This window comes from Bombus vosnesenskii, unplaced genomic scaffold (assembly GCF_011952255.1).
Source record: "Bombus vosnesenskii isolate JDL3184/JDL3185 unplaced genomic scaffold, Bvos_JDL3184-5_v1.1 scf7180000013272, whole genome shotgun sequence".
Classification (NCBI taxonomy): Eukaryota; Metazoa; Arthropoda; class Insecta; order Hymenoptera; family Apidae; genus Bombus; species Bombus vosnesenskii.
The window spans coordinates 2,255,035-2,281,716 of NW_022882930.1; the positions used below are offsets into that span (position 1 = coordinate 2,255,035).

At 40.4% G+C, this 26,682-nt stretch overlaps 1 protein-coding gene across 2 annotated transcripts in view; it reads left to right on the forward strand.

Moving 5' to 3' along the window:
• LOC117231471 (zinc finger homeobox protein 3-like) overlaps window positions 1-26,682 on the forward strand; it is a 288,298-nt gene that overhangs the window by 171,359 nt on the left and 90,257 nt on the right. For both annotated transcript variants that reach the window (XM_033489938.1, XM_033489937.1), the window contains exon 6: window positions 13,996-14,084. The gene's annotated coding sequence lies outside the window, so the exon portion shown is untranslated. The remainder of the gene's footprint in view (window positions 1-13,995; window positions 14,085-26,682) is intronic.

Sequence of the window (26,682 nt, forward strand, 5' to 3'; positions counted from 1 at the left end):
TAACTAATGTAAGATTACACGCGTCTATAAATGTCGTTTATAAGTGTTACCGTTGCAATATATATCAGGATTTAATTGCTACATCAGCGTAATAATTTAGAAGAATTCAATTTTATCGAATTAAAATTTCTCGATCCTTGGTACGATTAGTTTCACGAGATTTATACATTTACTAGTTTGTATATTTTTTTTCTTTTTTTCTTTTGTTACGTTAAATGGGTTGGAATTTATCTGTAGGATTACTATGACAACTCAAAGACATGCTATTACTTATGTTCATATAGTTTTATTAGCATTTCTGTGTTCAGTGGTACGTGAACTTGTTCCTCAGTTTACCTGTAAAATTATTATGCTAATTTTAGAAAGTACTAATCTATTCGATAAGAATTCCAGGAGACAATAAACAATTTCGTTCAGGTATTGCCAGAATTTGTTATCGTCAAAATGATTTCAGTCGCGGTCTTTGTATTCTCTGAGAATTATTTAACCACAGTTAATGATTGTAGACTTTAAACAGTAAACAATCTAAGTATTAAGGAAGCGAAGGAATAATGCTTTCATTCGAATCCATGTCAAATATTAAAACTTATCAAATATTAAGTAATTCGTTTCACCTTTGGAGACTACTATAATACACATACATGTCTATAAACTTTTATAAAATTTATGATTTTACAGAAATGATTTTCATTTTAACGATTACAGTTACAAACTATTCCTTCTTCGCTTCAAATCTTCACATCGTTTACCATTCCGACTGCTAAATTACCAAGTAGAAACGCTCTTGCTATCTTCATACCTATCATGAAGTCATTGAAAAAAATTGTACACGACCACAGGACGACTCAAATTACGTTTATCGACAGTCTTTAGCTAATTCTCACGTTATCGCGGCAAGCAAACGTTTTATCAAGCTCTTGACGCTCGTCTAATTGCCTCATCAAAAGCGCGCGGCCACCGTAATTCCTCGCGAACATTAATCAGCGCTATCGCGAATATATTCAGAATTTCTCCCCCTGGCCGCAATAAAGAAAGCAACAGTGACGAAGCAAGCTCATCAAGCACGCGCCTTTAACCTTCGCTCTCCCGTGACAGGAAGTCCGTCTAATTAATTTCACCGAGAGAAAAGAATCCCTCGCGGGGGTGGCTTCTCTCCGTTAAGAATACGGCCGGCCCCGAAAAAGAAAAGAACGAATAAAAACACGAAGGGGTGGGGGTGAAGAGAAGCGAAGGGAGAACGATAGGAAGGGAAGAGAAGAGATAGAACGAGGCAAAGAGCTTCGAGATTATTTCGTTATGTCTCGCGGCGAGTCGAGATGTCGGGCAATTAGCCATCGTATAATTATTCCCCTCGCCCTTATTTGCCTAGGTAGTTCGAGGTGACAGCTGTTGCCGCGAGATCTTCGCGAGAGACCTTCGCCCAATAACAAAGTGTAATAACCGAATGCCTCTCGCCATTTATTTTAATATTCCGCTTGGTCGAAAAAAGGGGAGAGAAAGTTCGATTCACCGAAGAGGAATTTCAGGCTGCTCGGCTTTGAATTTCGCGTGTTACAACAAGGATTCCTCGGCGATTAACGACCGGTGTAAATTGAGCTATTGGAAAACAGGGCGGAAGCGGAGGTACGGAATTAATCATTCCTTCGCGAGATGAGCGATTAATAAAAATACTTGGAGGAAAAGAGAGTTAATTAGGGGGGGGAGGAAGGTTGGATTTCTGATTGATATGTTGGTGATTAACAAACGCGGTATGAGTGGACTGATTAGACACTGAAAGGTGGCGGAGAAGCGCGATATGAGTGAAGTGTTAATAAAGATACGTATCAGATGGGAGGAGAAGGAAGTAGTTGCAATTATCGTAGGAAAGAGGTTGTACGTGGATCAACTAACATTAACCAAAAATAGAACGTAGAAATGAGATCAAAAATTAAGGCGAATTCTCGTTGATTTCACAGTTACACCTTTCATATCATATACAGCAAAATTTTGAAATTCTTTCGTCGAAAACGAGCGAATAAAATTTTAAAAACGACACGTAGCGTGTCTTCGCACTTGCCGCAACGTATCAAACTCAACCAAAAATCGAACAATTATCGTCGATTTTCTAATTTCATAAAATTGTAATCGGAAGTTAATAAGACTGCTGCTAAGCTGATTTCAACGAAACGTAAAAGGAGGAGGTATAAAAAAAAGAAAGATAGAGGGAGATCGAAGGGAAAGAAGTTGGTCAAGATACTGGCTCTTCACCCCACCCTCGTCTTTGTCTCGGTGAGCCGCGCTTTCAGAATTCTTCCTTTCTTGATAATTATCCTACCGTCCAGCCAGTCCTTAATCTTTGAGCTCGCCTTTCAAGGAAAGCTCCTACCGAATGAATGCCCGGCCACGGCGAAATAATATTTTATACACAACAAAAGCGGCCCCCGGCACGGCTACCGCCCTCACCTCCACCCACAGTACCGCAACCTTCGCCCTCTCCACCCTCCGCGCGATTGTTATCAAGGAGACGTTACCTAGCACCTATACAGAACTGGCTATTTTACTTTCTTCCTTCCTCCGTTCTTTTCTCGCTCGTCCTTGTAGCGATTTCCGTTGATAGCGAGCTCCACAGCGCAAATTAATCGCGATTTTATGCCCGCGAAAAAGATTCGCCGCGTAGATTGCGTAATCGCGCCACCAGGATAATTACGTCTTTGTACGTTAATTCGAGAGTTTCACGATATAGCTGTAAAATAGCAAGCGTACGTACTACACACTGTGGCTCGCGAATGTATTCGAGCAATTACTATAGTAAACTTTTATGCCCGTATTGTATATGCGTTCTATGAAACATTTCAAAATTTCATTAGTACTGTAATAAGACACGACTGTCACGATCGTATCGGTATAAATAATTGTACGGACGTTTACTAATTTCATGGTGAATCATGGAATCGAACGGAACTCGTTTGAGATCAATTTTGCAAATTGATCGTAGTATTTTTGATGTACGAGTAATTACCGGCTGGCTTTACAGTTACGTGTTCAAATCCCTGTGATTAACCTTGTGTATGATTAATGGAAATCATAGTTAGCCTCGTTCTACGGGAATAAATAAATAACTGTAAATTCATAATGTATTCGCAAAATTTAGCGGTTTTGTCACATATTTGGTACAGGTTACAGATATTCTCCGTTCAACGTGGGAAATTTCTTAACGCGTAAATTATTCTAAAATAACATTCTAAATTCGAGATAACGAATCTACATGGTTGGGAAAATGCAGTGTATAAGAGTTGCTCCGGTTGAATTTATATTTCGCAGAGAAACTACTGTTAAAATTTTATTTGAAATAAAAAACGAATGCATTTAATATGCACGAACACAAGATACGATGAATGGAACCGTCTGAATCGTGAATCGGACGACGAAATCGTTGGGTTCAGAGAGGAATTCTCCACGGTCGTTGAACGGTCACAATACGCGCGGATCCGTGAGGGTCTCGCGAGCTTCCACGGCGGGGCCGGATCAGATTTCGTGTAGTCACTTAACGATTATCTCCGATGGATCACAACCGGCCGGATTAATCGTCATTAATCTTCATCACCGCGGTTCCCGATCATTTTTCTTGGAGGGTTGTCCGCTGGCGCGTCCCGCCGCGCCGGTTCCCGCGCGGCGTCTCATTTAACCGTATAAATCACGTCGCGCTTAAAACTAAGCCCGCGAGGAGCGCCGTTTTCGAGCCGTGGCTAATCGACCTGCCACCCCCGACCCTCCTCGAAAAGTCTCTACGACAGAACCAAAAAGATGGCAGAAAGAGGAACAGACAGGCAGCCGGAGGCAGCGACACGAACGGTCGCGCGAAATTATTCGAATCGCGCATACCGACGCCGCTCGATCCTCGATCACGGTCAAGATTTCGTGGGGTCACGTTAGAATGCAAGCGGCCACGAGTCGAACCGAGAGAGCAGAGCGACCAACGAAGCTGTGTGGCGAGGCCGTGCGCGCGCGGTTGGTTTAAGCGCAATTAATCTTCGTTAAGTAAGCAAGCAAGCGAGCGAGCGAGCGAGCAAGCAACCAGGGCCTTTCTACTTACTTACTCGTATCGCGCGCGGACGCCTCGCGTATATACACACTTTCCACCGACGTTCAACACGCTACTATCCGTCCATGGCGGTCGTCTTCCTCGTGCATCACACACGATCACTATGCCGCTATATACATATACTGCTTATAGGTACGCGTATACATACATACATATATATATAGAGAGAGAGAGAGAGAAAGAGAGAGAAAGAGAGAACACGTGAGCAATCGTGAAGCAAAAGTCGCGAGCAGTCAGTCCCCGGTATCCGTTCCTGTTTCGAAGACCGACCGACCAAGTGCTTCCCCTCTCCGACGCGACGTCTCATAACTCGTCCGCTCCCTGTTGCTCTTCCTCTCGACGGTTTATATACGGTTAGTTATGCCCACGGTACCTCCGCTCGTGTGTATACGCACACGTAGCCTCGGGCTCTGATTAAATCTGAGTAATTAAGGGAGTTAACCTCGACTTAACTTGACTTAACGCAGTCACGCCCGCTTGCCCACCCCTCGCGTTTACACCGTTTACACGCCGCTTTACATTGTTCGAGGAAACGGGTGTCTTCGCGCGCTACGTCTACTCCACTCTCGTCTCTTTACTTTACTCTTTACGCTCGGTCTCGTCCGTTCGCGAGCTCACGCGGGCCGAGGCACACGCACGAGCCGCTCCTCGGTTAATTGCTATGCCCCGCTAATTACACAGCTCTGTGCCCGCGAGGGGAACCGGTGCGTGCATCGACGATCGTTTCCGATGCAAATGAAACGCGTGGGCCTCCGTGTTGTTCCTCTCGTCCTCTCTATTCGATAGACGTATGTCTTCCTTTTTCTTCTCCTAGTCTTTCTTTTTTCGTGTCTCCTCTAATCGCGTCGGAGCGAACGAAGGCGACGACCGATTCACTTTGTCCGCCGGCGAAATTGCGATTGGGCGTTGGTTAATTAAGGATCTACGCGACACGATCGGCGCCGACCAGGAAGCGGACCCCACGCGAGTATTCTAGTCGGGAATACACGTGCGCTCGCGAACGAGTCTCGTCGTTGATCGTTTAAACTGTTCTTTTACGTGTGTACCGGTTTAAGGTGGTATAGATATGTCGGCTGATTTCGTAGAAAGATAGGTTGTTACGCGAGAGGATGCGAGCGTTTTAGTCGCAGTCGATTTGATTCACCGACCAAGGCTTAGACTTCGTTTCCACGAATGTGGATCTAGAATATTTCCTCGATCATGGTCGCCTCTTCGCGTAAATGTAGCGCCAGGTTGATAGGAGGATCTGCGGTTCGATGACTACGAAAATCTGATTAATTTACAAACCCTAAGACTGATGCGGATCGTTTTTTGTCGATCATGATGGATTGCGTAGAAATGAAAATATGAAATTAATAATATCAAGTCGCGAATAATTTTTAAATGCAACTCGCAAGTTAGATATAAACTAAACGGATGTTAAAAGACGTTAAGCGATAGCTCGTTCATGCTAAAAGTAGAATAGATATTTAGGTATCGGACATTACGAATAGATAAAAAATTAATGTAAATTATTTCGTATAAAAATTAGAAAGATGACAGTACGATATAAATAGAATTATAGAATTTACGTAGTATAAAATTCCGAGATTCGTTCTTCATTAGCGAGACATTCGGTATCGTCTTATAAATAAATGATCTTGTGATAATGCTTTGACGAAAAAGCATAACTACGTTGTTCGTTCCGATGCCAAAAGTAAGTAAATCCTTGTCGAGATGTTGTACACGATGCTTCTTGTTAACATACGTAAGATTTATAAACACTAAAATGAAGCAATCGTAGTAAATGCGTATAGTAAATGCAATAGTAATTTCGCGATAAATATGTCTTAATAGAATCATGGCGAGAATTTCAGAACGAGAACGAACGTCAATCAAGAATCTATAAATACCAACCAACCATCACGTGTTCGAAACTGTTATCTGCACCCTAGAAATTAAAGTCGAGTCGTCTGTGAACATTACTTCATTTATGCTATTTCGAAATATAATTCACTGAATAGAACAGTCGCCAAAAATGTACAGTAGAATCTTATTTCTTGTTAATTAACCCTCTCGCTTCCGCCTACGCATTTAGAAACATTAAGTAGAACGATACTCTTGCCAGACGTTAATCATAGTTTTATAGCTCAATTTTTTCCCCTCCCGAGCAATTTTTACACGTTACCAAATATCAGAATTGCTATACGAAGCATTTATTCGCCAAATATTAGGCAAAAATATTGCAAATAAACGTTCGTGGCCATTAAATAATCTGTCAAATTATTATTGCAAAAATTAAGCATCAATTATGTAACGTGCTTTATGACGATAGAACGTTAGACGAATTTTCCTAGGAAACAGATTTCTTATAGCGGAGAAGTACAATATATGAAATAAGTTTGAATTTCTTAGAACGAATAGTACCAACAATAAACTTTACTAACGAAACTTTCGAGTTTAATAATCAATATAACAGAGCCTCGGAAGAAACGTACGAAAGTTTCTAATTTCTTCAGAATTAATATTTGCTGCTTAATTGCTCTCAACACGACATTTTAACATTCTATGTTACCTTAAAGTTAGTCCAAAAATATCCCGAACTTTACAAGAATCTACCTCTAAACCATCCTGCGTTCTCGTCAACGATACTTCAGCTCCGAACAATTTTTTCCTAACGCATCTTTCCCCCATTCTCTGATTTTTCCACAACTCCAGACACGCGATACGACAGGAGACGGCGGACGTCTCCAGTCACGTTGTTGCAGAAACGTCGCGACGCATGGGTTCCGCTTGCATTCGAGCGTAAGAGGAGAGGTGCCTCGCCTAATTAGCCCGCTCGTGTATTTCCGTCGCGTGACGTCACGTGAGCTCGTTTGCCTGGCCCGCGGCCAGCTTTTCCGCCGAACTATAAACCATATTCACACCCACGCAACACAATTAGCCCGCGGCCAGTCGGGGAATTATAATACCCGCGAGTCAACCGCCACGACGCGGAGGAAACAACCTTTTGGTTCGAGCTAAAGGGTGCATGCTGTGGGGTGGGACGCACCAGTTCAGTGAACATCGCGATGAACGACGTCCCAAGACTTCAGTTTGTAATCTCACCTACGAATTTCGCGTCTCTCTGCCTCTCTTCCACGTATTTCCTGCGGACGCAAATACGAGAACGTTTGGCGAGGCAACGACGACGTCTCAGACGAGGATTTGCTCGGCTTGTCGCGATGCTGCGAATTGCTGCCTCGGGAGAACGATTTTGGGCGGAGAGGTTGATTCTTGTTGTGGCAGATTGGTTACATTTTTGGTTTGAAGCGTTGGAAAATGAAAATATGGACGATAACGTTGAACGTTGCGTTCCTCCGTTGTTGTAGCTTTCGTACGAATAGAAGAAATTCTTTCCTGGAACAGGCGAGATTTTGGATAGTTGACAATTGACAATTTCTTAGTATGACTTTTATTTTAATAAAACGACGCAGTATTAAGTTTTATAGTTTTTAATGAGATTAATAAAATAGTAAAATTAACTAGTATTTCTGAAGGACGAGTATCGGTTGAAGATATTGTATCTTGTACCTTTCTTTTTTTTTTTTATTCACAGAATTCTAAAAAAGTATTATTTATTAATGGTTATTCATTGATTTACTCACTAGTTTACATAGTATCTTGTTGCATTTAAAAAATCTCTGTAAAAAGATCTGTTTCTTGATGGAATGTCTATGGAGACCCAAAGACTAGTCGTATAAATTGCATATAAACGCTCGGTGTGGATATTTCCAGACAGGAATTAAATTTGGTTCCGTCGTGAGAAGACGAATCTGCACGAAGCCAGGATTTCCTGTACTTTTTACTTAAGAGATAAGCTTCGTGTTTTAAGAGCGTTGTGGTGGAACGGTGTCGTAAAACCATGGAGGGGATGCCCGTAGGTTGTCAAGGGGAAACAACCCCTCGAATCGGTCCTCGAGTCGTGGCTGCTAGTAGATCGTGATGCCACAAGAGAAGACTCGAATTTTAAAGTAGCTAAGCCGAGACTAGAATTGCCTCTGGTCTATTCTTCTCGCGGTTACGCCGTTATTTCTTTATGCAAATACTTCTTCTTATCTGAGTGAAGTGCGTAAGAAAACAATTTATCTTTGTCTAATAATAATTGCGATTATTTGTAATTACGATTTACCATGGTAATTTGGTAGCAAACTTCACAGGCTATTTAGATCAAAATTCGAAATAGTATTGAAATTGTATCGATTTTAGGTACGCGATATTTATCGCAGATGCCAATTTTAGTTATTCTTTGCACCAAGAAAATTCTACTTTTTTGACAATTCTATTTTGTTTAAAATTTTATTTAAAGGCAAAATGTTACACGCTTAGTTAAACAAAGCAATGATGGTAGTATCTGTATATAATAACTACAATAATATTTGATAGTTCGATACCAAAATTAAGAAACTTTCATTAGATATAACTGGCCAATACTTGATCTTTGCAATGGCTCAATCTTTCAACACCAACAAAACAGTTCAATTCGCAATAAAGACTGAGGAAGCCGCGTTCGTTGCTAGGAATCGCAAAACACCGAAATCGAACGAAATTAACGCGAACCGTTGAACCCGAAGATCCCAGAAACGAAGGAAAACTCGCTCGCGAGAACGATCCGATCTTCCGCTCGGCTGTGCCCACTCGCGAGAGCTTCGCAAACGAAATCTACAACGGGCGAGGATCGCGGAAGCGTGAATTCGGCTGATCAAACGTCGCGACTATCGAAAAATGCCGTCCGCAAAGGGAAAAGAAGTTCCTCCGATAAGGATTGGAACGAGGCTCGACGCGACGAAGGGTAGAAGAAGAGCTATACGGGGGGAGGTAAGGTTGGAGGAGGTCGGGGAATAAGAAGAGAAAAAAAATAACGGAAGAAGCAGGGAGAAAGAGACACATAGAAAGACAGTAACGCGAAGGGTAATGGGGGTGGTCGAGGGTGGTGGTGAGAGGTAAGCGCAGGAGGGTACCCCGAAAGTCCTTTCTCGCTAAAAAGGAGGACCCCGGTAGGGGGTGGTCGGGGAGAAGAAGGAAAGAGGAGCTGGCTGAGACTCGGTAGAGAAGAGGATGGGAGTCGGTTGGGGGCGGAAGTAAGTATTGATTCAGATTCAGCTAGTTAGCTATGCTCGAAGCAAGCACATCCCCTCCCGGTGGCTTGTTCGGCCACCTTTTTCTCCGGCAGGCACGATCGTCTTTTGCTTCTCTCTCTGTCTGCCGCGGCACGGTTGCGGGGGTGGACGGTTAGCGGCGGCGGCTGAGAAGACGACGCGGAAGCGCCGCAGAGGGTGGAACACGGGGGTGGAGCGAAGGGAGCCGAAGGATGCAGAAAAGAAGGCGTATGTAGAATGGGAAAGCGTGCAGGATCCGCGCGCGCGGAGGTGTAAGATGTAGGAGGTGACAAGCATCTCCTTCGATCTTTCTTTCCCTTTACTCTCCCTCCTCCCTCTCCCCTGCAGCCCTCCTCCCTCGGCTGCCCTCCTTCGTCTATCTTTTCGACTCAACCCCCTCTGGTCCCTTGTTATCCCGCCGTTTCCTTCGCTCCCTCTCTGTCCTCTTCTAGTTATCTGTCTATCGTTGCAGCTCCCTTTTATATTCCCATGACGACAGCCCAGATGCACTCGGCAGCCATACGAGAGGTGTATGTTAAAACTTCAGTCGATATTTCTGTTGCGCGATGGAACCGGGAATGGGAACGACCGCGTTTCCGCGACGCGTCAACAGGCTGGCTTTCCAGAAAATTTTGAAGCTGTTGAAACCAAGGGTACTCTGTTGCGTTCTTGGGATTCGGTGTACATGTCTGGATGTTGTTACGTTCACGCAGCGACGATGCGTTAGATAATTGATCTCTCGATGATAAATAGGGAAATAAATAAACGGCTTTAACAATTTTCAGGGTCTGTCGGGAATTGGTAACTTCTAAAATATTCGTTATATCGGTATACCTGAACTTGGATAGTACTTTTCAAAAAATCAAGTAAACAAAATTACTATAGAAACAATCGCAATTTACGTATATACTATGAATGGACGTGTGAACCGTCCAGAAGATTCATCGATCAGTTTCAAAATTAAAAAGTAAAAGAATCTGATAATGCTATAATCGCTAATTCTTGAAATTTTAGCATTAATCCTTAAAATTTGTCTACGCTATCATTTATACCGTCTTTTTGCAATAAAGAAACTTAGGGGAGTAAGTTATTCGTTTTCCGAGAATTGAACATTAATCGTGTACCTGAGTGAGAAAATTATGAAACTCACAAAACGTAGAAGTTAATCATTACCTTCTGGAAGGCTCATATATCGAGGAATCTGTCAGCTACCGTGAAAGCAAGTCGAAGCTGCAAGAATGTCAAAGAACCGAGTAATCCTTGCTCACACGTGGTTCGCTTATCACATTCTGTAAAATGTAAATTTCCCGAGACATCATTTTAATATACATCACGTACGTATGTACATATACATGCGTACGTTCCTTATACATGTAAATAAATACGTTAGAACGTAAAGAACTACACGAAGTATATGATAAATGAGTTACATCCTCGAGCAAATATAATTTGCGATGTCATGTCTCGCGTTAGATACCATCTCTGATGAATATCCGACGACGAAGACGTTTGAGAATAAAATAGAACAGCGGAAACAGAATCGGGCATATGAATTAGCGCCTTCGTCTTTCCCGATTCGATTCTGCCTTGCGTTTTGTGGCAGCCAGCTTTACGGGCGTCCCCATCTCGCGGATTTTTCTGCAACCAGGGCGTCGCGACGCCTTAGCGGCTAATAAGAGACGCTGTCCGAACCGGGAGGCGTCCACTCGCGTTGCAGCGCTCGTTGCAGACGCGTCCTTCCCGGAGAATTTTCCTCGCTTCGACGAACAAACATCCCGATACTTTCAGAGAAGCCATAGATTGTTTCTGAAATATTAAAATTTCTAAAGATATTACATAGCGGAAAATATAATAGAAATTCTGTATATAATATCGTTTAGAACTTAATATAGGATGTATGCTCGACAGAATATCGATCCATTCGCCTTGAGAAAATAACTGTTTGATTAAAAACGATATCTTTTTTTAATTAATGATTCGATGCGAGGGATGATCGTTTTATGAAAATGTGACAAAATATACAACTTTTTTTATCAATAAATACCATAGAGATCTGTTATCTTTAACTATATCTATTTTGCTTAATCTTCCAAGCATTGAAACAATTTCGCATCTGTTTGCATTGTGTACGTATTTTCAAAGTTTCTCAGAATTTGATATTGCTTTTTGCAAATTCCAAAACATTGAAATATCTTAGAACGATTTACGTATAGCTATGTGTTAGAGAGATAACATATTATATGTTACAACCAACCCAAGTAGTATACCTAAGTAGTGTACCTAAATAACAGTGCAAACGATCACATATTATTTATCTAACAATTATTGCTCCAATCACAGAAGATACTATCTACAGCGTTTCTCGCTATGATATTTCCTTCGAACCAAATTCTGTCATCTTAATTACAGAATATCCATCTTTTCTTTAGTCGGTCAAAATTAAGAAATATTTCTAAATTAAGAAATTAAAAAATGAAGAAGTTCTTTTAAATTTTTTATAAATCCTTCCCTGTTTCGCGAGTTCCTTGCAAAACGAGGACGTGGAGCGAAATCGCGAGGACTATTTCGTTGGACGCGCGCTTCGAGCGACAAAACGCCCCGTTTCTATGCACAATCGTATTTATATTTCTTAGGCCGAGCTCGACCGCGCAAGATTTATCTCCGGCCAAGAAAAGGACGTTGATTTAAGATCACGGACTGTATTATAAAACGGCGCATGCTTTCTACCTTTACTGGCCCCCTTTTTTTCTCCCCCTTCTATCTCTCTCCCTTCGTTTCGTGCATTAATTGATCCATGGTGATTTATAAACACGACCAGATAATTACGATCGAACGTAGCCGCCGCGGAATTTTATCGTAACCGTCGCGTTGTTTCAAAGGATCTATCTATCGTTTGTCGCCGTGAAGAATCTTTGTTAACGATTTTTCAAACCAACAAGAACTGCTTTCACAAAGTCAATCGCTTGCGTGATTTAGGCTGGTGAAGTTGTGCTCGCTCTTTTAAATCTGAACATTCCTTTTACCGTAAACCATCGGTTCGATTAAATTTGATTGTAGTCGATGAAAAGGATCGACAATGATTTTATTTTATCCTGTCAGTTGCGAAAATGAACTGTTCTTGCTCTTAAAGTAATTAAGAGGAATAGTTCAAAAGAATCGTATTTGAAGAATACAAGAAAGAAATATATCGCGTTTTCCAATTTCTGTACGTGAAACAATTTTAAAATTCAACGCGTTGCCAATCAGTTCTGTATTATCGATGCTACCTTCGCGTATGAGCTTCATTTTAAAAAATCCCACCTCTTTGCATCAAATTTCCAATTGCCAAGAATTTCCAACTCGGAACAAGATTGAAATATTAATTTGATACAAAAATATTATGAATTCTCGTGCAACATACGATATCCTACAACATCTATAGACTTCGTAATATCCAGATTCTCTTGATATCAACAATTTCATAGATCCGAATGTAAGATCTCTCCATATTTCTGCTACGATACTTCCACACAGACGCTAAATCATAAAATTCTCATCTTCTACAACGCACGTTTTCTCGACCGAAGACCTTGGCTCGCAGTAACAGTCACCGCGCGATCTCACCCCCTGATCACTGTCGTGTTGAAGAATTTCGCAAAACTCGACTTGCAAATTCGCTTCGAAGCAGCAGCCAGCGGCGCATCGACCTCGTTCGATCGCGTCAATCTATCAAGACATTAGCCGGCGATTATTTTGTCCGATTACGTAGTCGGTCATTTATTCGCTGTCCACCGCTAATGGAAAACTATTCCGCCCCGCTTATTAACGATCGGAATGTCGTTAACAATAAGAAAAATTATCATCCACGGCAACGTGTTCTCCACGTATATACATGTATATGTAATGTATATAAGTGCATTAGTATATAGGCATTCAGACGCTCGACGGAATTGATATCGGTGCGAAATCATTACTGGCGCGCGCTGCATTGGCTGCAATTTGCGTAACGATAACAATCAGCTTTAAGTGGAACAATAGGCTGCCGTGACGGTAATTAGTGCCGCGTACTGTCTGGCGTGATGACAATTGCGCCAGCAGCGATGGTAAATAGTAACATTAATAACACTGGCCGATAGCGCGCAACCAACACCAGCGCTCACACAGCATCGCGTAGCTGTCGCGCGAACATAATGGACCGTTATTATTCTCTTCCGTTAAATATTTAAATTGAACGGGACGGCCGGTTGGATTCGATCGCGATCGTCAAGTGATTTTCAAAACGATCCCTCGCCGTTGTGTAATCGACGTTACCGTTCGGCGAACCGTGCTCCTCGCGTTTATCATCCCCTTCGACGCGACGTTGAAACGCGATGGCTCATGCCTATCCTGACTGTTGAACGATAAAATAAAAATTCCAAGCGGTTAGATACTTTTTAGTTGATTTTTCGTTGGATAGATTGATATTGGAAGTAACAATTTGCTTTTGGAGTAAAGTTTCACGGTGTAGAGTCGTATAAGAAATTATTTATAATTTGGAATTACATATTTATCCGACATGGCTAAAAATTATAAAAGTTTATTGTACGTGATACTATGATTATCGATCAGAGATAGAAAGGAACGAAGAGTAACGCAATTGCAATTCTAGAAGTCAAAATGATTGTTCAACTAAGTTATTATAAAAGAAAAAAAAGTGCGGTAGACATTGGTAGGTATCTAATGTAATGGAAATCTGACGTAGCTTAATGCAAATACAAAGAAAGTACACTTTAAAATCTTATGGATGTTGGAATCGAATTTAAATCGATGTTGTTTCAGTTTCAGGTCATGCAAGCGAAAACGGCCCACTTCAATACCAAATTTAAAGTTTCTACTTTCCGTTAAACCAGCAACGCTACTGACCAAAGGTATTGTTCCATTTATCTACTTTCATCTAATCATAATTTAAAAACATTTAGTACTACCTATAGTATTAGTAACTTTAATTAGGTTGTGGTTAGTTAATTAGAGAAACTAGTTCCTTGAATTCTACCGCGCGCAATCATGGAAACGAAGAAACCATAAGATCCGTTTATTCTAAAATTGTGAACAAGTAAATGGAAAAGCTTTTAAACAATCTTCCAACGAAACTATATTATCCCATCGCTAAATGAGCGACATTTTTCATTAAGAAGCGTGTCTTTGAAAGGGTAGAGAGAATCCGTGACGGAAATCTGAAAAAATTATAAAGAACACCATGCAAATTTGTCTACAAGAATTTCGCCAAAATCACATACTCGACGACTTCCACTTAAAATCCCGTTTCGTATTTCGCGTCACAAGATACAAACAACCTATCGTTTCTATATCACATTGGAAATAGAAAGATTTTCACCTCGGGAAAATTCAGAGCAACACGTCGCGTCGTCTCGACGCGAAACGCCCGCGAGATCGTTCCGGGACGTCGATCGTGGACAAACGAGAAACACCAGAAAGAAAGAAGAACAAAAAGAAAAAGAGAGAAAGAATATCCTGGAAAATTTTTCTCGCGTACCACGCGACGTAAGCCGGCCAGCCCGTGGACGGGCATTGAATATAGGGACAGAGACGAAACGTTCTCAAGGCGGCCCGACGACGCACGGTCGACCTTTATTGGAATATTTATGGCGGCTGGCTGTACGAGACGAATTTTTATCGATCCGTTCTGTTGCCGCACCGTCGATGCTAGGTTCGACTCTCTCGATCTCTCGGCCGACGGAAATCGCGATATTTATTCATAAGCCTCGGTTAGAAGGCGCGCGCGGATCGCGCGCATAATAAAACCGCGTATTGCTCGGCCGGCTGTCACTGCTTCTACCCATCGCGTTCACGTTGATTTGAAGAACGTCCGACGTCTTGCTCTGGTTCCTCGTCCCTTCTTCGCGTTTACCATCCGTTCTTTCTTATCTTTTTCCCATTTCGTCTGTTGTGGTTAACACAACTTAGGCATAGTCGTATGCCTCCAGTCTTCATAAAGTATTCTTTAATTTTCCTTTGTTTCTTTTCGTTTTGTCTTTTTTGGCTACGATAACTGGAATTGTTTATTACGCATGATAAGATTAGATTATTTTGTGACATTGTATTGAAGGGTTGATGTAATGGCAGCTGTGGAGGCTCGATCGTAATCGGAAGAAACGTTGTGTGAAAGAATGAATATTTCAACGAAAAAACCGATTGAACCGGTGTATTATGGGCTGAAAATATTTCTTCGTGTGACTTGAATGGTTCGTTGCTTTAATATAGATAGGAAATTGAATTTTTGTTTGTCGCGTTTGGACTGCACTGAACAAGAAAGTACTATACGCACGTGTTGTGCCACGTCAAAGCTATGAAACTTCTGCGTACAATCTTTCAATCGTATTCAACATATAATTCAGAGGTTATTCACATTTTTAATAATACCGACACATAGGTACTCGCAGGACCACTATAATTATATATTATTCCAAATCTCTTTTTTTGGTGTGTATCTCGAATGAACAAATAATTGAAAGCCAAATAAATGGAACAGAATGACTCATGCATTCTGAATATCAACAAAAGGGCAAAATGAAAATTGTTACAATTGTCACAAACATTAACGGACATTTGCGTAGTTTTTATTACATTTCCTGTTCCCCTTGTCGTTTACCAATTACAACACACACACATGCAATATCTATCTATATCATAAAATCAATATAATATTCTGCGTCGATATTTTCAAGAAAACAATGTCGTTTCATTTCAGTAAAATTTAAATACCGTAAATAATTAAAACACCCACACGTTAGGAATTTTTTTCTAGTATTCTAGTTATCTAGTTATAGTAAATCTAGTATTTAGTAATTTCTTCTCTAATCTAGTAATTTCTATCTCTAATCTAGTAATTTCTTCTTAAAACGACGCGCGGTAATTTGAACCACCTACCACAAAATAGGTTTTCGTTGTACGCTACCAATATGTTTTCCGGTGGCTTTGCCTCTCTCTTTCGCCGCTCCTTCGTTTCTTCCGCTCCTGGTTCGGAACCCACGGAGAACCGCCTACAAACTTATTACTCTGGCTCTCTCCGACGCTAGGTGTTATTAAAAATTAGGGAGTGGATTCTAGACACCGGTTGCAAGTCACCGGGGCTGAGTGACTGAGAGACGCGGCCCTGTAATTAAAAAATTACAGAGACGGCTGAGCCACCGGTTTGTTAGTTTTAACACGGCCCAAGGGAAGATGAGTGTGCGTTCCAGGGTGAAACGTGAGTTCCTTCGTTCATTCATGGCGCCACCAAATTAAGGAGTATTACGATCTTTCGTTTTATCTTTGCCTTACCTGCTTTCCTTTCGTTTGTCGTCCATTAAGAAACTATTACTTATTTCCGCTTCTCTCGATAGTGTCTTTTTTTCTATTCTTTTAGCCGTATTTCACATGGCTTTGAAGTTCAGGTATAATAACTTTACGAAAGATTCAGTAGTTTTCTATATTGGTTGAATTTCAAGATTCCCTCGAAGTTCTTCATTCTGTTACGTAATACAGAATTTGTAACATTTGCCAATTCGTTTTCTGAAGATCTACCTTTTTTGATAATAATTATTTTCGTATTCAGAAACGTTGAGTTTAGTAAAAAATTAAAGAACTTAATTCCTTCCTTTATCATGTAGCGGCACTCGACAATAAATACTACCGCTCGACACGAAGTACGGCCTGACGGCAGTAGCGCAGTGGTTAGCGCCTTAGGTTACGAACCTAAGGACCCGGGTTCGAATCCCAGCGACCCCGTAGTTTTCCGATTTTTCTTCTACGATTCTTAAATGAGAAGAAAATACAGCAGTACCCCAGCAGCGACATCTACACCCGCAGCAGAACCACCCATCCCTATCTCAGCCAGCGGAACACCACCAGCGGAGTTTTTACACACAACCCAGCAGTAGCGCAACTATCACCACAAACTAATCACTTCCACTTCAAACTATCACTTACATTACCCCACACTCAATCAGAATTTCATCTAATCGCTAAAGTGCACCGTTCGATCATTGAAGCGGATTGTTTAGAATATAGTACACAAATTCCGCCAAAATGTTCTCTCTCACATCTTCCAAATTTATCCAAACGAATGACGAGCCTAACAAAAAGCACTAGTGTTGTCCACTCGCTTAAACGACTTTTCGTCCTGGTGACAAATGATATCATTTCTCCATTTCCGCTGCAAAATATGCTACAATATCTATAATATAACAGCACCGGAAAATAACATCTTTCACGTTCAACCTCCGAGCGAACGATGCATTAAGTAGCAGGATTTTAAGCAGCCGTTTTCATCCTCGTGCGACATCAAACCGTGTTTCCACTAGCCTCGTTGCCAGGCTAAATGCGGCGTTAAATATCCATCAGCTTCTCGCTCTTAGCACACCAATTTGTCATCAATCAACGCACAGATCCTGTGAACTACTCCACAGAAATGCGACTCGTGTTTCCTATAAAGCCGGATTCACACGTTGATATCGAATCATCGCTTGTAAATGGTATTATTAATTAATTGTAAATATTGATAAAAAATCTATATTTTTATGAACATAGAACTAAATAAATGAAACTTAGGCAGAAATTTCTTTCATCCACTATACATCATAGAAGATGTTATATTTTGTACGCGTTCTATAATTTTGTATGTTAAATGCACTCGGCGAATATTTGTGCTTTTCTAAATTGAAGTGATAAAAGTAGACGATAAAAATATAGATGCACGATCTATCGATCATTATTTCTATGGAATCGATAAAATGTACATCGAGATTATTTGTAAAATTTGTTGCAAAATATTAAAATTAAATATTTTTACGAATCTAGCCGAACTAAACTTACAATTTTCACCACCTGATTTAATAATTTGTCTTAATAATTTCTTGTCAACTGACGAATATTCGAAACTCCTGAAATGTCGCTCGAATCCGATTGAACAGAAATACGGTTGAAACTAAAGCAAAATAATACGCGAAGTGGAAAAGAAACGCAACGGGTGAGGGAAGAGAAAAGAAATGGGGACGAACAAAAGAGGTGCAGAAAGAAACTCCCACACGCGTAGCGTCCTCGCGGCCGAGAAGAAAGGGAAGAAACTCGCAGGTAGACCTTCTGCCAATCCCTTCGTCTTATCCACGATACTTTAATATCGGATATGGCAATAAATTACGTATCGACGTAAAAGCGGCTTCTCTGGCCCCGTCCTCTGGCAGCACGGCACGAAAACCTCCTCCTCTTGTGCCCTCCTGTGTCCCAGTCCTCGAACGTGCTTTCTTCTCCTTCCTCTCTCTCTCTCTCTCACTCACTCTCTTTCTCTCCATTCCATTCTCTCCTGTTCTGTTTTCCACCCCCCTCTCACGTTCTATCTCGTTCTATCTCGATGTACACGTGAACAGACGGGGTAATATAATCACACTTAATGACACTCGATACGAACATGTAACATCGGCATTGCACGAGATACCGGGACGATAAGGGACGTGTTTTTCGGGACACAAGGCGCTCGTAAGTCCCGGCGTTACATAGGGACCGGGACACCGCGCCGGTTCTGCACTGTATTTATGCATTGCGCGGTGGCTAATCTGGCCGGGCTTGAACCGTCGTTTAATTTAAAGTTCGCCCGGCATTCGTAATATTTAGTGCTCGAGGATATCGTTCGACAACCAGACAGACACCACAAGTCGTTCTTGACCTGTGGAATTTGCGACTGGCTCTGAGAGAGGCGCTGGAGGCTTTTGAGTGCGTATGGGCGCTACGTTGAGAGTGATTGGTCAGTGGAAAGGGTTGCGAGTTCTAGTTAAATAATTTTATATTATTACCCGGATGTTTAGATGGGATTTAGAAATGATCTTTATGCGAAGACTAGTTATTGGAAATTAATCAGTCTTATTATAAAATTGTACCATTCATTTGTTATCTTCGTCAATAATATTTCATTAGTTTGGAGAATGTTGTATAAAAAGATTTCGTTTGTCTATTAATTTATTCGGAAAAACGATCTCTATGTAGCTGGCGATCTGTCTTATATCTTTTTCAAAGAACGTCTGTCCTACAACGAATTGTGAACATCGAATGATGAAATTCATCTGGTAAGCTTAAAGCTGACCAAATAACAATATGATCTAATTACTTCATACTATAAAAGCCGAGACATCGATCTACTGTCTCTTACATAAAAATTTCACAAATGTAAACGCTATAGTTTAACAAGGATAGAAAGGAAATTCTGGTCGTACTATAAACGTCATCTTAAAAATGTACAAAAATAAAAAAATACATAATCTGAAATAGATTTGAAATTTAACACAATACACGCTACATTTTGGCTGACAAAATTCATCAAATACACTGTATTAACAGAAGTTCACAAATCACTAAAAAACATTCGCCACATAAATCTCAATTCACTCGTTTGATTAATTTCAATTAATCGTTGAAATTTCCTCTTTTCAGATACAAATATAATAATTTTGTCGTAGCTATCGCGATCCACCCATACCGAGCCGCCATCTAAATCAACGTACAAAGACGCGGCATGCGGATAGTTATGTGCAAAGCAGAAATACACACGATTCTCTATATTAGCATTTAGTAATTACCTTATCGAGTTGATCGGCCTGTAGTACAGCGTATCGAGCTTGTATCTCCGTTACGTCCTTCGCGCCTTCGTGGCACGCGAGCGATTATCGATGCACCGCTACGTTCATCACGAACGTTTCTGGCTCGGGGAATCACCGTCTACATGCCTCTTCTTCTTCCCTTTACCTCGCGCTCCTTCTTCCATTCGAACGAAATTTCTCCATTATTAGATGGAACGTTCACCTTATCGATCAATCTCTCCTTACTACGTACCGTAAGTTTTCTCTTTTCTTTTCCGTTCTTCCGTTTTGTTTTTCGTCTGGATTTCTTGCACGTCTATGGTTATGTCTAGTTGGACACGTGTATACTTGCCGGATGAAATGTAGCGAAACGCTAGAAGCACGCTTGGATATAAGTGGCGGTACCTTTGACGATATGAACGATAGGATGTGAGGTTTTCGTTACATTTTGCTGGATTAGATTAAATTTTGCCTCGTGCAAATTGGATAAAGTGGTGCTACTTGAGGAATACACGGAAGGATTGAATTCTTCAGTATGCAAGAAATTCGCTGTATTTTTGTTGCAATTCTTCCTTTGATGTAGAGAAACAAGTATAATATGTACATGTTCCATAAAAGTATTATTTGAACAAATTTCATGTTGTTTAGAACCTATGAATTTCGATTATTTTCAATAGTTTCACAGTTATGCTTTCTGTGTGCAGAGATACGTTAGAATTCGATCGGGATTCAAATTTACTCCAAATTTAGTAGACAAATTATTGTCTTAAATACTTCCCGAGTTTGTGCTATACAAATAAGAAGATACATAAATAATTTATTTTTCTAGATAGACTTTTCAAAGCACTATTTCGTAGTTTTGTGGAAAATATATTTTCCTACGTCCAAAATATTTTTTGAACCTATTGCGCGTATAATATGAATATAACGGATTCAAATCACTGAGTTATATCGCAACTTATAGTCGTAACTTTTACGAGTAGGTACATATAGTCACGAAGGACGCTTTTTTAAATCACTTTCTCTTTGGTCTCGGTCTGATCGTATTCGAAGCGTCTTCGAGCATTGTCTTTCTTTTTACTACCTTTCTATCCTCTTTGTTCTTATTTTTTCAGCTTCGCCTTTTTTCGCCAGAACCATGAGAGATCCTAGATTAGAAACAAATCCTGCATCGTTAATGATAACATAGAAGCAAAACGTTTCTCTTTTCTGCTTTCCTCTGTATGCATCTTTGCTTTCTCTGAAGTAATTCCATTTTACTGCATCGCTTACCTGCCAGCCAGATATGCACAAACCGTTCCGGAACCACATGATTCCGTCCCAAAGCTAGAGCTCTTCTGGTCAGTTTTGTTCCCTAAACTCCTACATATGTTCTTCTGTTTGCATCAATAGACGTTACAGATTTAAACAATTTTGAATGAGGCGTTTAAAAGGATCAATTAGTTTGAAACAATTCACATTAATTAGGTAGTTAGTAATACTTAACACTAGGTTTACGGGCGTTTCGTATATACCTATTTCTACGAGCTCTCGTTAAATTGACGGGTAAACGAAAATTTTTCTATGAAAGATCGATTTATTCAAATTAAATCTGAAAGGACCAATATTAAGCTTCACGTTTAAATAAATTATTAATAAATAAAGTCTTTTTTTTAAATTATCATTAAAAAAATAACAATAACATTAACACTAGGTTCAAATGATTAGTTTACGATGCAAAACGGTTAAAATTGGTGCTGTGATTTTTTAAATTCGTCAAATTGACGGGTCTCGTAAACCTAGTGTTAGGCTTGGGTTTTATGCAGTAGAAGAAAGATAAATGGCATTGTTCGGTTTCAATCGGATAGACATAGAATTAAGTGGTTTGGAGAAGTGATTAGTATAATATTCATATTTTTCTATGGTTAACTGGATTCTCGTTGGAAACTTACCTAGTCAATAACTTCCGTGCCTACGATAAATTTTACTATGATTTTAAAATTCATAACACTTAGCTCAATTTTTTTCTACGCCTTTCATTGTTTTTCGCTTTTCTTCTCTCTTTTTTTTTTTTTTTGCTTGTACCTAACTACTTGTTTCTATAAAAACCATTCGGTCCATCGCATAAAAATCCATTCTCACGAAAGTTTGAAAAACGAAACGCTCAAAGACCAACGTATCGAAGTTTCAGCTGCATATCGTGACACATGGGGACCAGTGACGTCACCGGGCTTTCGTTTTATCACAACTTACGAACGGGGACTTGCGGAAGGTCAGGGCTATTCTCCCGACCCCGAAACGATTTCATCGTGTGTATGTGCCGTGACCACGCATGGCCGTGGCAAGAATCGCTGTCGACTATGTTGGAGATGCGCGTATATACGTAACCACACACAGCCACACATATATACACACAAGTATGCACACACATCGGCCTCGTGCACACGTGAGTAATCGTATCGCGTGTGTGCAAACGTGTACACGGTCGGTATATGTGATGTGCACCTAAGCACATAAGTATAGCCATAACCGGCAACTTCGTGAATGGAGGAGCGACGGACGATCAATGCCCCCTTACGTTTATCTACCGCTTTTATGTGCGTTTCACTGGCCACCGCGTCGTGCAGTCAGCTCCGCGTTTCTGAACACGTATCCTTGGCCATTGATGTGACCACCAAATCGCCACGCAAAACCAACGCGTTCCTGATCTAGTTTTCATCACGAGAGATCGATGGTTCACGGCGTTTCTTCTTGTAGAAACAAATTGACGTTGCGTCGCGTGAGTCAAGAGAACGACATCGACGCGTGTTTGAAAAATTAAATTATTAGATGCCAGAGTGGGAATGAAAATCTTCGTCGAGGATTATTGCGACTTTATTGATTATATTTTGAAGACTTCATTTGTGTCGATTGCACTCTAGATTTCATTCTCTCGCGAATGTTTAGAAAATTACTATAATTAAATACACCGGAAGATGATAGAGGAGATAAGACTACACATAAAGTAATGTCTGGTTTTTATTACTATAATAAAGTGAGTTACGTATTATTTAGTTATTACAATTAAGTATCAAGTTAAAGTAACAATTAAGCAGGCAATCGTGATAATGTATTACTCTAATATGAGAAAATTGAAAACGTACTATCTTTGTACTAATTTTAAATCTTTGGCAAGTATCTCGAATATATCAAACTTGGTATAATGAGAGAAAGAGAAGAAAACGGTCGTCTCTCGTTGCGAGAAACAATTCTCATCCCCTGATCGAAGTCTTCAACCCCCTTCAACCGAAGAAGAGATACAAACCCGTCTTTACCCGTTTGAGTTTCTGTCACGTTCTTCGTTCCCTCTTCTTTTGTCCCGTCACACATGCACGCACGACGGTGGCCACCTCGCGAGCTGGCCGCAGAAATGCAAATAGCGAATTGTTCGCGGACCGCTCGCTTTCAATGTCCGCGCTCGAGGTGTTATTCTTGTCCGTGAATTACCCTCGAACGCCTCGCACGGATACTCCTCGAATTTGCATACCGACCGTGAAACTGGAAATCATTCCACTGCACGCCGGCTCGTATTCCCGATGTCTGTCATTAGCCTCGTAAAGATCACTGAAAAGAATCGACTTTCGTGTTTGAAAAGCAAGATCGGTAACATTAGTTGTTATTCAGGTTCGATCCCTGGTTTTAATTTCAACGATTACACCCTTTGTCGACTTTTTAACGTAGAAGAATCAGATTTTTTCCCGCCAACTCGGGCAATTCGGGATTTCAAAGTAATTATAAACCTTGGATGCAAATCTGTTAGAGGGAAAAATTGCACTATTTTAGGAGATACATAAAATCACGAGATTTTTTCAAAATCTTCTTTTTACGGTCATTAAGATCGTTGAAGTTTCTTAAATGGCATCGTGTATTTTTAATTTCATTGCGTTATAATTAATCTCCTACTGACAAGACAAATTCATTAATCTAATAAATATATTATAAGATCGAAATAAAATATGTTTAACCTAGAAAATTAGAAAATTTCGATGTGGAATTCTTAGTACTTAGGTTCTAAAATAATTGTATTTTACTGTATTCTTTTTTCGGTAAATAATTTATGATAAAATGAAACGTATCATAAACAACATACGACTAAGCGTTTTATCGCTCCACAAAATTTTTCAGTGAAAAATAAGCCTAAATACCTAGTATCTTAGAGCAATAAGTGTTTGAAGTTAAATAACGTCCCTAATGACTACCCGCCCCCTCCCTTAAATTACAAACGAACAAAACTCGTTGAGATTAAGCAACAATTAAGAAAACCACATTTCCCAGCAGTAACGATTTGTTGATTTAATTGATCCCACTCAGACATCCGATGGAGAGCAAACTTTCACCTGTCAACGGAGTTCGTACCTTGTTTGGCAAACAATTTTACGAGAGATACGTTTCGACGGTGCGAGTAATAGACACGTCGCCGTTTCCTTTTTATTCGTCGCTTCTCGCACCACAGCCTTATGGAGAATAAAAGAAGGGGTAAAAGTCCGATCAGGTGTACGACGATTTAATGCCGCGACGTGCATCGAGCGTAAGATAATAATGGTTCGAAGGAACGTGTACGTATAGTTAGACTGACGCTCGGTGTAATCCTGTTTACAGATCGAACACATAAACTATAATAGTGCACGATCAGCCGCGTGTTCAGCTGTGCACGTCCACGGATTTCATAAAGAGGAGATATTAAACGCGGTATAGTAGCTTCCATGACAAGCGAGATCGTAAAATCGACCAAGTGTCGAAATTTGCATGTTTCAGCGTTCGGATGAATCAAAAAAGGCCACGGGCAGAACATAAGAATTTAATATCTGGGCAGTCGGGCGAATTTTTATACGTCTTATCCATATTCTTGCTTGTTAGAATTTATTTTTTTAAGTTTATCGTTACACGTCATCCACTCATCGTGCATAAATTTTAGTTTCTTAATTCTTGTTTGATTAAATTGATGCAAGTAACTGAAAGATTATGTGGAACGTTGGAGTGAACGGTATTGAAAAAAAATTTAGCACTTCGTTGGTACATTTTTCATTTTGAATAGAATTATCTGAAATATTTCTTTAACTTGTTATTTCCTTGTTATTTATTTCGAAATTTATAATTATAATTATTAATGAAGTTATAATTATTTCGAAATTTTCCTCTGGTCTCTAATGGTTTAATTTCAAACGTAAAGCGCGGTATGAAACATAAAAGATTCGTCTTGTTCACGAAATACTTTGAATCACTTGCCCACGTTATAGGTACATCTCAAGCCCCTTCGTTGTACGAATAAATCCAGCATCGATACTACACATATCGATTTTTGATGTTCAATCAAGCTTTAACAAAATTGGAAGTCTCAAGGAACACTTTTCAGTATTAAAACAAAAGCGTGTACACGATCAACTAGAATTGTCGTTGCAATCCAACACTTCCTCGACAACACTGCCGTTGTTTCCTCCTTCAAACTTTTACAAAAAATATCCAAAATCGTACATTACCTGCATCTGATCCCTACCGTCAATAACCTTGAAAAAATTCGAAAAAAACGGGCAAGATAGCTCGTGATCTGGTCTGTAGTTTCTCGGAAACGAACCATACCGACCAACTTGCACTTCGGTGAGCCGTTGAAACGTGTTAGCACGTGTTCCATCCGAAGATGCGAAGGTCAAAGGAAATCCGTGCGGGACTAATCTACGTTAATTGTGGATGAGACACTATTAGCAAAGATAATAAATAACCCGGAGGACGCGTAGTGACCATGAAGCGCATGACAGGAATTCCTGTACCTAAGTCTGCCGTGAGGATCTCAAAGGAATTAGGATTACACGCCTGAAAATAATGACACTGTATGAGGCATCTCCTGCATACGATTGCATACCATTCGTAGACTATTCGTGATGGGACAATGGTCAACGGTGGCGGGTGGTTCATTGTTACTATAGTTTTACCGACAATATTCGAGCATTTACGGTCATCCATGACGAAGCAGGTGCTACGCGTTCTTCTAACATCCTATTGGGGGTCGTCCAATAACGAAGGGCCCTCGTTTTTCTACGCTTTCTGCTTGGTCGTTGCATCCTTCTTTCCGCTTTCCTAGTCCCGGTACGATCGTCGAGCTGACCAAAGCTCACGGTTAACAGGTTGCTGGAATCTGTCTACGTGACCTTGATCCTCGAATTTCTCTCTTGGCACCGCGATTCGAAAATACGATTGTTCGTTGATATCGTATCGACTCGAGATAGAGGGTTGTTTAGCGAGAAAGGGAAGTTGGTATTAGCATCGAATACAGAACGGTCAAGTGGTAGGTGTCCTTGTGGATTTATATTTAGGATTTATTTCTTTCATAATGTCTCTGTTAATTTTTGTAATCGACGCTTCTTATGATCTTCAATGAGAGTCGCGTTACATAATACGGTACAGATGTGGCCATTTTTATCGAGTTAAAGGAACAAGAGTACAAGTAATTTCAAAGATAAGGAAATATCAAAATAATACCTCTTCTTCATAAAATGCCTACTAATCGTATCGACTAGAACATTTTTCTAACTTATGATTGATTCGTACAGAGAATGTTATCGCTTAAATGGAATTACTCGCTTAACATTTTATCAACATGCGTGAAAACAAGAGTAAAATAATCGCTTCTGCTTCTCCAACGTAATATCACGTATCGGAGAATATATGAAACGTATTTTGATTTTATAGAAAAATGCATCGCATCATATCCGATCGATGATCCTTACGATGCAAGAACGATCTCATCAAATCCTCCAACTTGACGATCCAATCATCCATAGTCCTGTTGTTTCTATCCGTTAGCGTGATCTTCGCTGGGAGAGTAACGCTCTCTACGTCCTCTCTCCCCTTTCTTCTTGTTCCCTTCCGCCGGCATGGTAATCGC